General features: G+C 41.7%; 1 protein-coding gene across 1 annotated transcript in view; it reads left to right on the forward strand.

Annotated features, from left to right (window-relative positions):
• The first annotated feature begins 4,446 nt into the window (after window positions 1-4,446).
• LOC129836390 (protein FAM53B-like) overlaps window positions 4,447-12,426 on the forward strand; it is a 30,767-nt gene continuing 22,787 nt past the window's right edge. Inside the window, exon 1 of the mRNA XM_055902486.1 lies at window positions 4,447-4,564. The gene's annotated coding sequence lies outside the window, so the exon portion shown is untranslated. The remainder of the gene's footprint in view (window positions 4,565-12,426) is intronic.

Genomic DNA, 12,426 nt, shown 5'->3' on the forward strand with positions numbered 1-12,426 from the left:
ACCTTGTTCCTTAAAAAGCCTGTCATATTATGTGCTGTTGTCAAAACCAGTTTTATAAAAAGTCCTATGTTCAGATAATTAATGTCATGTCTAGATTGATGAATCCAAAATCTCCCTCCGGGAAAGATTGTAACTTTTGAATGTCAAATAGCTATGTGGCTTTCTAATATGATCATCTTTTGCTAATATTACAAATATTTACAAATTTCCTATGAAACCTTTTAGTTCAGATTGCCATCAGTTCTTCTTGGCCTTTTATTAAACCCATTTACTTTGTTCTAATTTACGGACGTATTATCATCTTTAAGTGGATTCTCCTGCCTTGTGGCATTGAGGTCATCACTGACCCATATGGACTCATCATTTTCATGTGCGGTCAGTTAGCTGTAGTCAGAAGACCATGGGCTATTAGGTCTTCCTAGTGTAGGACATTGATCATCTTGTTCACCGGACACCAGCCATGTGTCCTCTCTAGCCTGTGTGAGGAAAGATAGAGAACTGAGAGTACATGGAATAGTAATCTAATCTGTACCCTTTTCAAATGCTTATTAACCAAATAGGGATGGTATCATGTTCAAGTTCTGTAAATCCAGAGTGACAGTGTATGGCTTATACATTAATGTTGCAATCAGCAGTTGAAACAATAACAAAGTGTGATTCCTGCCACTGTTTCAGTAAAAAGCTGAGGGATGGGGCTGGTAAAATGTAACCAATCTCAAATTCATACAGAGCTATAGATGCAAGAACTCCCCATCCATTATATCAACATTTTAGTTTTAACCATTTTTCAAGGATATACAGTGTTTGTTTACATTTACTTTGTTTACAAACATTGGAGGAAAACCAGGTTACATTTTGGGTTCTGATGGGGTAGGACAGTTAAACTGAACTCATGAGGCATTTATGAGTTATATTCTTCACAAATCAATGGGTACATATCATTAATTTATAAGTACAAACATTTATGTAGCAGCTGCAGATTGCCCCTTTAATGTACAGTATCTTTGGATTAAGCTGTGGATGTATTCATCATGTCTACCTATGTCAACATTTTCCATTCAGAAGTCCTCTGTTTGCAATCTACCTTAATAACCAGCTCATAATGAATAAACAGAGGGTATGGTTCAAAGAAAGATAAGTGATTTCCTGTCTTAACTCATTCTGTCATTAATAACTCTCAAACTACCTCTAATTGGAATCTGGGCGGGTGGCCCAATGGGAGCAGTTGATGCCGAGGCATGCTATTGAGTAAACACATGCAACGTGTTACGAAAACTACTGCCTGGAAATTTACAAGACACTGAAAATCCTGCCTGGATGCGCATTGACACATTATACCATTACACAAATTTTTCCCATGAAACGAGATGCTTCTTGACTGTCTTCACTCGGTGACCAATATTGTCTCATTGAAATGTACACTGTCTGAGACGAGACAGCATCTAAGGAAGTCTTCAAATGGCTCTTTGTTTGCCTGTCACAGAAACAATGTCTTTGTTCTGCACCACAAATTAGATTGAATTACGGACTGAACCTCGCTGCTCCTTGCGTAAAGCCCACTCCCTCGCACAGGTGCTGTTGCTAAGAGACGTAGACACAAATATGGAGGCTTTGGGAGGCACTGAAATCCTGTTAATCAAAGTCATGTCATGAAAGTAATCCAGTCAGCTTTTCAATACAGCATGCCTTATCATCAGGGTATCCTGCTAATGCAGTTGCCAAACACCATTCAAATAAACCTCAATTCGCATCTGTGGATAGCACCTTAGTTCCTTGTGGATGAATAGAAGTGATTGATAGATGTATCATTACCATGAAATGTTTTATGCATCTGCTATGTTTTTTTTTACCTTCATTTAACTAGGCAAGTCAGTTAAGAACAAATTCTTATTTTCAATGACGGCTTAGGAACAGTGGGCTAACTACCTTGTTCAGGGGCAGAACGACAGATGTGATTGTGATCCTGTCACCCTGAGGGTTTGATAGTGGTTAACTTGTTAGTTTACGACGCTGTGAACAGGAACACACCCCTGGAGCTCTGCTGCTGTTCATGGAAATAAAGCATGCCCACTGTACCGCGTGTTTTAAGGCAGCAGTCATTAAACTGGCTCCAGGAATTTGAGGCCTAGTAAATGATACATTTTGTTTCACTCATCTGCTTGGAGCATGTTATTCTCTTTCAACAGATGCCTGGCATGCCAAGGTAGTTGAGCAATCCTATCTTTTGGGGCGGCAGGTAGCCTAGTGGTTAGAGCGTTGGGCCAGTAACCGAAGGGTTGCTGGATCGAATCCCCGAGCTGACAAAGTAAAAATCTGTTGTTCTGTCCCTGAACAAGGCAGTTAACCCACTGTTCCCCGGTAGGTCGTCATTGTAAATAAGAATTTGATCTTAACTGACTTGTCTAGTTAAATACAACAATCTGAAAAGGACTGGTGTGGGTGGCTGGAGACTTTTTTGCACATTGTGCTGTTTTAGGATGTCCACTGTAATTTCAAATCAAATTTTATTTGTCACATGCACCAAATACAACAGAACTTACCACAGTTCAAGAAATAGAGTTAAGAAAATATTTACTAAATAAACTAAAGTAAAAAAATAAAAAGTTTCTCAAAAAGTAACATGATACATTTACATAACAATATGTACCGAGTCAATGTGCGAGGGGTTAGTCGAGGCAATTTGTAGTGACTATGCATAGATAATAAACAGCGAGTAGCAGCAGTGTAAAAACAAAGGGGGTGGGGGGGAGCTTGGCCCCAGTGATGTATTTGGCCATACGCACTACCCGCTGTAGCGCCTTATGGTCAGATGCCGAGCAGTTGCCATACCAGGCGGTGATGCAACCGGTCAGGATGCTCTCGATGGTGCAGCTGTAGAACTTTTTGAGGATCTGGGGACCCATGCCAAATCTTTTCAGTCTCCTGAGGGGGAAAAGGTGTTGTCGTACCCTCTTCACAACTGTCTTGGTGTGTTTGGACCATGATAGTTTGTTGGTGATGTGGACACCAAGGAACCTCTCAACCTGCTCCACTTCAGTCCCGTTGATGTTAATGGGGGCCTGTTCGGCCCTCCTTTTCCAGTAGTCCACGATCAGCTCCATTGTGTTGCTCACATTGAGAGAGAGGTTGTTGTCCTAGACACATGATCTGTGTTTCATGAGTCACAGAAGACATACACTATATAGGCATACGCTATATGGGATATATGGGCGTCATTCTCAAAGCCAAATAAAACAACATAAGCTGGCGCACACCCAGAGAAAAGTATTTTATGTAGAGGTGCTGACTGACGGAGAATAAACTATAAGCTATGAAAATAAATAAAGAGAGTCGCACACTCGATATATTAGCTCCCATTAATTTATTGGGTAAATCACCAACGTTTCGGCATCACTGTGCCTTCTTCTGTGCCTTATTCTCAAAGCAACATGAAAATGTACAGTAGGTTCATAACATGCCATCATCAGCAGGCAAAGTGTGCTGGCACTGTGGTGAGACAGACTTTTATTCCACTCATAATGCTAATCAAAAGTTGAAAATGCTGTGCTTTCATTTCAGTCTCAAGTGTGATCCAGTAAATATTTATGTTTTTTGTATTTCTCCTTGGAAACCGTTTGACCTCTTAATATGATTTTCGGGCACTGATTGAATTACTCCTGCATGTAGCTTTGCAGTTTTCCTTGCCGGGGAAGCAATGGAAAGTGGGAGAGATTCCTCCTTGCCACATTTCAAACCATCTGTCAGGTTCCAGTGAAACCTTACAGGCAGCTCAGTCAATTTCACAGTTACAGAGCACATGGATGTAGCTAAATATAATACTGTATATCTGCAGACAACCATTATACATTTATTTAGGCTACTAGGCCTGGCCTAGTATTTTTCTACTGCTAAAATAGTTTACAGAACTGTATTACATGTTTCTACATGAACTATGGGTGTATGTAGACATGACTGTGACAAAGAAGGAACACTTTTAGACATGCCTAACAAATGGCAATATGACTAGTGTCATACATTACAGATGGTTAAGGCCTGGAAACAATTCGTTTTAATTCATGTCACAGAGGGTCAGTCAATCACAGTCACATTGTGATAGTACAAGTGAACTAGTAACTGTAACAATGTTAATACAGAGTTGTGCATTCAGAATAGCTTGTGGGAAAAGAAAAGGAGCACACTAGTAGACGATACCAATATGGAGGGGGGGGGGTAAATGATGTAGTTTCTATTGAACTAGAAATAAAATACATGTGTAATGAATGGCAAGAAACATGCTGAATATATAAATAGTATCTGTATAAGTACGGTTAAGCTTAATTGTTCAAATTGGCTACACCACTGTGGAATCAATAGTTGCTTCCTCCCTCTGCGTGAGAAATGGTTTCGCTCAACGCGGATTTTGTTTCAACGTTCCATCGAGCACGGAGTTTCATGCAGTTGCTCAGTCCCACACTGCCATCGCCGCTGTGGAGGCAGTAGTGCGCATGAGGATCCACACACTTTTCTGGTCCTTTGTTGCGGAAATCGAAGATGATTTAACTTCGACAGACTCTCAGCTGGCCAGGTAGTAAGCCATACATCCCGACATCATATTTTCTTTGAATTGGTATGCCACTCTTGAGAATGTATGCTAATCCTTTGTTGGGGTGTCTTTGTTGCCCAAAGTAGTTTGTTGATTGCTGAAGTTTGCTTGAGCTTTTTTCCATTGCAAGAAGTTGAAATAAGCATATACGCTTATTTCTAATGTCTAGAGAAAGTTAAATATTGTCAACAATATAAACGGGGAAGTGTTGCTTGCTTGTGATCCATGCGATCATAGTACCTGGAAACAAAGTGCTTGGAAAATGATGTTTTCAGGGATGACATTGAAAGGCTGTAACCCCAACACAAATGATTATCGTGTTTTATGTATCTTAAAATAGGCTACTGCACAATGTAATTGAGGAACAAGTTAAATACCGTGTTGCGATGCTGCGTAAACTTGCTTGCTTTCTAGCTGCCGGTTGCGCATGTTTCCACTGTAGTAGAACAGCACATAGTCAAATAAGAGAATAGAGAGGAGTTGATTGAGAGATCATTTGCGTTGTGCGCAGTGCTTGGGCCACTGGGACAAAAGCCTTCCTGTATTCAATGCTCCAGCTCTGTAACCCGGTTCAATTTAACCCCCCTCCACCCTTGTGTGGTACTACTTGTTGTTCTCCGCTGCTCTCACCATGCCTGTGTAGCACATGGGGATGTGCAAAACGTACTTTTCAGCCTTAAGTGTTGCCACTTGCAGCTGACTGCTACTTATTCGTGTGGTGCTAACTGTTAAGACAGTTTCAGGAGGGTAGTCACATGTGCTAGCAAGGCAGCAGTCCTGGGTTCGAGCTTTGGTGTGAGCCAAATCAGGAGCAAGTGATACTTGCTAATCCAGCCACGATGATCTTTACAATGGTGCTGTGACCCAGATATACAGTTGTGCTCAGCTCAATGTTGGGGCAGCTTTTGAGTACATTTTGAGGGTGAATGTAGCAAATGGGGATGTGTGAAACTTACTTCTCAGCCTTAAGTGTGACTTCTACCTGAAATGTCTCCACCTGCGCTGCTGAATTGCTAGCTTTTGGTGTGGTGCCGACTGGTAGATGCTTTACGAGGGTGGCAAGGCCTGGGTTCAAGCCTGGTGTGAGCCGAATCAGGAGGTACTCTCTTAGCAAGCAGTGTGGCATCCTTTACACTTGCATACCCTCAAATATCCAGATCGGGAATTGTAGAGCTAGATATGTTATTATTATGGTTGTTGGGGTTTGTAAGTTGTCCCACTTTTATGTCATATTGTGTGCCTGTAACACTGGTCTGTTTCAAGAACTGCCAGTTAGAGGGAAGTGTGGCTTTCTTATCTCATTTTATTGACACCCTCCTCAGCACCGCAACCTGAGAAAAGATTGATAGTCATTTGAGGTGTTTCATGAGTCACACACACACACACACACACACACACACACACACACACACACACACACACACACACACACACACACACACAACCTTAGAAAAAACCCACATGATCTCAAGTGAAATTTCACATGAAAACATGTGTTTTTGGAAAACTTAACATGAAACTACACGTGAAAACATGTGATCACATTAACTTCACAAAAGATCACCTACCACTGAAAACACACTGGTTGAATCAATGTTGTTTTCATGTAATTTCAATGAAATGACGTAGAACCAATGTGGAATAGATGTTGGTGCCCAGTGGGATGTGATCACGTGTTTTTGGAACACTTCACATGTGAAATTCATGTGAGTTTTCCATAAGGACACACACAAACACACTGGGCAAGACTTCAGACTCTAGGCTCTAAAAATTAATAATAGAGTTGCACACTATATATAAGCTGTCTGTGATTTATTGGGTAAACCAATGTTTCAGCATCACTGTGATTTTTAAACAAGTCAGTTAAGAACAAATTCTTATTTAGAATGACTGCCTACACTGGCCAAATTGTGCCTATGGGACTCCCAATCACGGCTGGTTGGAATTCAGCCTGGATTTGAACCAGGGTATCTGTAGTGATGCTTCAAGCGCTGCCTTAGACTGCTGCACCACTCGGGAGCCCCTCGTGTGATGACACATGAGAAGGCACTGTGATGCAGAAATGTTCATGGGTTACCTAATAAATTACTGCGAGCTTGTATATAGAGTGTCCGATTCTCTTTATTTTTTATAGCCTACAGTTTACTCGCCGTTAGTCAGCACCTCTACTAACTTTTTTGAATGTGCGCCAGCTCATGCTTTTCACAAGACTTCACACTCAACAACATATTTCAGCTTTTTATTGTAATTGAGTTCTGTAATTAACATCATCCTTCTCGTTTGTGGTTTTGCAGAGGAGGGTTCGCAGCTGGGATGTCTTGATATGAGTCACTTTGTTCTTTGTTTGTGTTGCTAAGTGGAATGAAACACCTAGACTTGTGAAAAAACACTTTACATGTAACTTTGAAGGTGTTCTGAATGGTATGGTTCAGTTTCAAGAAGCTCAGACAACCAAACCGCCCCTACGCTCTCTTAACAAAACAAAGTGTTGAGATTGAAGTGCTGGCAGGGAAATGCTGTACTGTTAGATTGCATTGTTTTTGGAGTCATGTTTTGGACCATCGTTGGAGTGTGTAATGTAATTGCGTGTCTACAGAATGTTTGGGTAGGCCTACACTGATTAAAGTGCCACTGACAATGGAACACTTTGACTACGGGTTTTCCAGGGTCGTTTCATTTGGGACTAGGGAAGTTATTGTTAGAGTATGTGTTTTTTGCCTTCTTGTTATGTTATGGGAGAGATGGTTGATCTTTACTTGATGAACTAAATACCAGACAGGACTGGTTTTGTACCAGGATGGCCTGAAATTCCATGGAATGCTTACAGTCTACTTGTCTGTGTCTGTTCTCACCGTACTGGGACAGCCTGAAAGGAGGTATGCCTATGTGGGTTTATACACCTCTGTTCTCTCTTTACTGGGGTGGTTATTTACAAATAAACTAGTGTAGTTTTAGTGAATGTACATACAGTAGTGCACCTTCCCGTTTCTTGCTTGCATGTGAATTCACTCATTCACTTGAAAACTAATCTCAGTTCCACTGGCAAACTAGGTGGAAAGTCAGGCTGAGATTGGATCAGCTCTAGTATCTAATTGCAAAGGGGATGTTGATAGGGGTATACCATCAGGCCTGTGTGTGTCTGAGACAGTCTAAGGGCTGTTTGTTGAGGAAAGAACAGTTTTTTTTGTGTGTTGGTTCATACTTCTCAGCTATGGTGGTAAATACAGTTATGATGACTAAGGCTGTGTCTACACTTGACACTAACATGTGACATACAGTGGGGCAAAAAAGTATTTAGTCAGCCACCAATTGTGCAAGTTCTCCCACTTAAAAAGATAAGAGAGGCCTGTAATTTTCATCATAGGTACACTTCAACTATGACAGACAAAATGAGAAAAAAATCCAGAAAATCACATTGTAGGATTTTTAATGAATTTATTTGCAAAATATGGTGGAAAATATGTATTTGGTCACCTACAAACAAGTAAGATTTCTGGCTCTCACAGACCTGTAACTTCTTCTTTAAGAGGCTCCCCTGTCCTCCACTCGTTACCTGTATTAATGGCACCTGTTTGAACTTGTTATCAGTATAAAAGACACCTGTCCACAACCTCAAACAGTCACACTCCAAACTCCACTATGGCCAAGACCAAAGAGCTGTCAAAGGACACCAGAAACAAAATTGTAGACCTGCACCAGGCTGGGAAGACTGAATCTGCAATAGGTAAGCAGCTTGGTTTGAAGAAATCAACTGTGGGAGCAATTATTAGGAAATGGAAGACAAATAAGACCACTGATAATCTCCCTCGATCTGGGGCTCCACGCAAGATCTCACCCCGTGGGGTCAAAATGATCACAAGAACGGTGAGCAAAAATCCCAGAACCACACGGGGGGACCTAGTGAATGACCTGCAGAGAGCTGGGGCCAGATGAAACGTGGCTGGGTCTTTCAGCATGACAATGATCCCAAACACACCGCCCGGGCAACGAAGGAGTGGCTTCGTAAGAAGCATTTCAAGGTTCTGGAGTGGCCTAGCCAGTCTCCAGATCTCAACCCCATAGAAAATCTTTGGAGGGAGTTGAAAGTCCGTGTTGCCCAGCAACAGCCCCAAAACATCACTGCTCTAGAGGAGATCTGCATGGAGGAATGGGCCAAAATACCAGCAACAGTGTGTGAAAACCTTGTGAAGACTTACAGAAAACGTTTGACCTCTGTCATTGCCAACAAAGGGTATATAACAAAGTATTGAGAAACTTTTGTTATTGACCAAATACTTATTTTCCACCATAATTTGCAAATAAATTCATTAAAAATCCTACAATGTGATTTTCTGGAAAGAAAAAAAATTCTAATTTTGTCTGTCATAGTTGAAGTGTACCTATGATGAAAATTACAGGCCTCTCATCTTTTTAAGTGGGAGAACTTGCACAATTGGTGGCTGACTAAATACTGTTTTGCCCCACTGTATGCTATCAGAATACGAAGCTTGCATTGAAAAGACGGGTCTAGACACACAAGTCACTTTGTGGTTTGATTGTGTTCAGATCCGGCTAATCACTTCAGAATGTGGTCAGGGATGCATTGTGTGCCGATTTCTCCTCAGTCTGGACACAATCAGGCTACCGAAAGCACTCAGCACTCCTCTCACATGTCTCCAGAATACTTGTGTTTTGGGACAGAGGCATCTTTTCATTATAACGTTGGAGGAAACGCATTCTTAGCATGTGGAAAACATGTTTGCTGGCCTTATAAATGCTAGCTAATATTTAGAAAAACTTTTTTGTTTGTCTAGAGTTATGCTAACTAGTTTGCAATCCTTTAGCATTGCTTGCTAGCTTGCTGGCTAGCTACAGAGGTTAGCTGGCTACTACACTACAGTAGTTAGATACTTCCATCAGCTGTTGCTGTGTTATTATCATATTTAGCCTATTCCTCCACTTGTAGAATGCGTACTGGTATTTGAATATAGTGCAGGAACAGACACAGTGTGGGTAAGGTGGACACATGTACAGTTGAAGTCGGAAGTTTACATACACCTTAGCCAAATACATTTAAACTCAGTTTTCCACAATTCCTGACATAAATTCCTGGTAAAAATTCCCTGTCTTAGGTCAGTTAGGATCACCAGTTTATTTTAAGAATGTGAAATGTCAGAATAATAGTAGAGAGAATGATTTATTTCAGCCTTTATTTCTTTCAGCACATTCCCAGTGTGTCAGAAGTTTACATACACTCAATTAGTATTTGGTAGCATTGCTTTTAAATTGTTGAACTTGGGTCAAACGTTTCGGGTAGCCTTCCACACGCTTCCCACAATAAGTTGGGTGATTTTTGGCCCATTCCTCCTGACAGAGCTGGTGTTACTGAGTCAGGTTTGTAGGCCTCTTGCTTTCACCTGCTTTTTCAGTTCTGCCCACAATCTGTTGATATCAAACAACTGTGCTATGTCTAATTTTGTATGCACTTGCATGGTAAAGTACAACTTTGTTTGTTTACAATCTTCCAGAGTATAGGCCTCATTCAAGGAATCTCTGTCTATGTTTCTGCCAAAGTATATTTGCATGACAATCACGATCTCCCAAACTATCCAATGCAGTGTTAAAAAATGGCTTTACTTGCTTCAGTTTCTTCTTTTTAACACAGTAAAATCTGAAATGCTGGAATCTATATGTGAAAGACAGTCAAGTCGAACAGGGTTGTCTCAGATAGCTAGGCAGGCGGTAGGCAGACAAGAGGGACTTGTTTTGGACATGGGATAGCTGCAGTAATTTATGGAGGTAATTAAGCAGAGTTGGTTTTTAAAGGGGATCACTCTGTGCTCCTGTGTGTGCTTAAGCCGCACACATTTGCAAGGCTTTTGTGTGCGAGTCCCTATTAAGGCTTCATTCTCTGAGTGGGCAGCTGCGTGCCTGTCTGCGAGGCACTGGACCATAATCTCCCTCTCTATCTGTAGCCCTCTCACTTTATCTCTCTCCTTTGCTCTCTCCACTCTCTTTCTGTGGTTTCCTGGCCCGAGGCGTTATGCAAAGCCTCCAGAAAGAAGGATTGTTAGCCATGCCAGTCTGCGCCTCTGTGTTGCACACATTTGATTTTAACGACAGCCCTTTCTCTCTTTCTGTGTGACCTTCAGTCATAACTGCTCTGCTTCGCCCACAGCGTCAAAAGCTGTGAGCTGAGCTCAAACAAAAAGTCATGTTCCACGGTCTCCCCCGTGTTTCTGTGTGTATATCTCATTTACATGATGCGTTTGTAAATGTTACGTCTCGAACGCCCACAGAGTCTAAGATGGACTGCTGAGAAGAAAGGAGGCATTCTGGCGTACACCAGAGCAACCTTCCCCAACCCCCTGCCAATGACTAGATCTGGTTTCAGATTAAAAGCATTCTGGGAAGAGAAGCCATTTTTAAAGCCCTGTGACACATTGCCACATCAGTGTGTCCCACCACCACATCAGTGTGTCCCACCACCACATCAGTGTGTCCCACCACCACATCAGTGTGTCCCACCACCACATCAGTGTGTCCCACCACCACATCAGTGTGTCCCACCACTAGTCTGAAATGGCTTCCTTTCATTTTCTTCATTACCACTGATTGGTGAGAGGCCTGATAAGAAGCCTTATGATGAGATGGACAACCACCACTGAAGGACATTCACCCTGAATTCCCTTTTGACAACTGAAGTGACCTTATGTTTTTTTGTCATTCACTATCATCAGACGTCTGTTATGAATGACAAAGGAGTCATTCTTCTGTTTATCCTCCACCTTCTCCTTTCTCCCTGCTTTTCTGAACGACACTGCATATCTCCTGTCTGAATCACTCAAGGTTTGGTTAGGCTTTCTGTTGATTCTGTCTAGAGCGTAATCCGTCAATTATACACCCCTAAAAAAAGCAGTAGTATGTTTCCATTGTTTTACGGCGTAGACAGTCTAAATATAAGTATTAGCAAGCAGAACCTGTTTTCCATGCTAGTTCTGAAGCAGCGGCCTGCACTTCACAGTATTTGCCACAGTTTCTCTGCCAAGATGTTTCGCCTCTCACAACAGAGGTTTAATGAGCTGAGCGAAATCATGTTCCTTCCATCTGGTCAAAATGGTAGCTAAATTAGAGTTGGTGTGTTTTGGCAATCCCTTTTCACTACACCATCTTTTACATTATGTGAACGTAGAACTTTATTATTACAGTGTTTACACTCTACTATGCAATACTTAGCAATCATCTCTAATAGATCATTTTGCAGGATCAATACATGACCCTGCGTCATGAGGAGACACACCTGTAGAACACAAACGCACGCATGACAGGCAGGCTGGTGGAGGTAAGACAGAGTACAGAAAGATCAACGCATTCTCAGCTGCTGAAAATCCAATTCTCACACATTTACATTAAGATGATCAAAAAGCTGAAGGTGATCATCTGCCATTATATTAGTATGAAAGTATTGTATGGAAAGAATAACATGTAGCCTAATGCATCTATTATGTTCCACAGAGATTTTGCTGTGATGATGCACAGCAGGTAGCCTAGCGGTTATGAGTGTTGAGCCAGTAACTGAGAGGTTGCTGATTTGAATCCCTGAGCCGACGTGGTGAAAAGTCTGTCTGTGCCCTTGTGCAAGGCCCGTAACCCACTTACCCTTGTTCCAAGCATACACACGAACACACACAAAGTCATCGAGACCGTTGCCAAGCAAGTAACAGATGGCTGTTTGGTTGAATAAGTCATACACTCATTCATGAGAAAGGTGAGCATGTCATGACTCAATGGAATTCCCATGATTTCCCATCATCCTAGGGCTGGGAAATATATTGTGAATAAGCGGTATACCGGTATGGAATTGG

The sequence above is a fragment of the Salvelinus fontinalis genome, chromosome 37 (genome assembly GCF_029448725.1).
Source record: "Salvelinus fontinalis isolate EN_2023a chromosome 37, ASM2944872v1, whole genome shotgun sequence".
NCBI lineage: Eukaryota > Metazoa > Chordata > Actinopteri > Salmoniformes > Salmonidae > Salvelinus > Salvelinus fontinalis.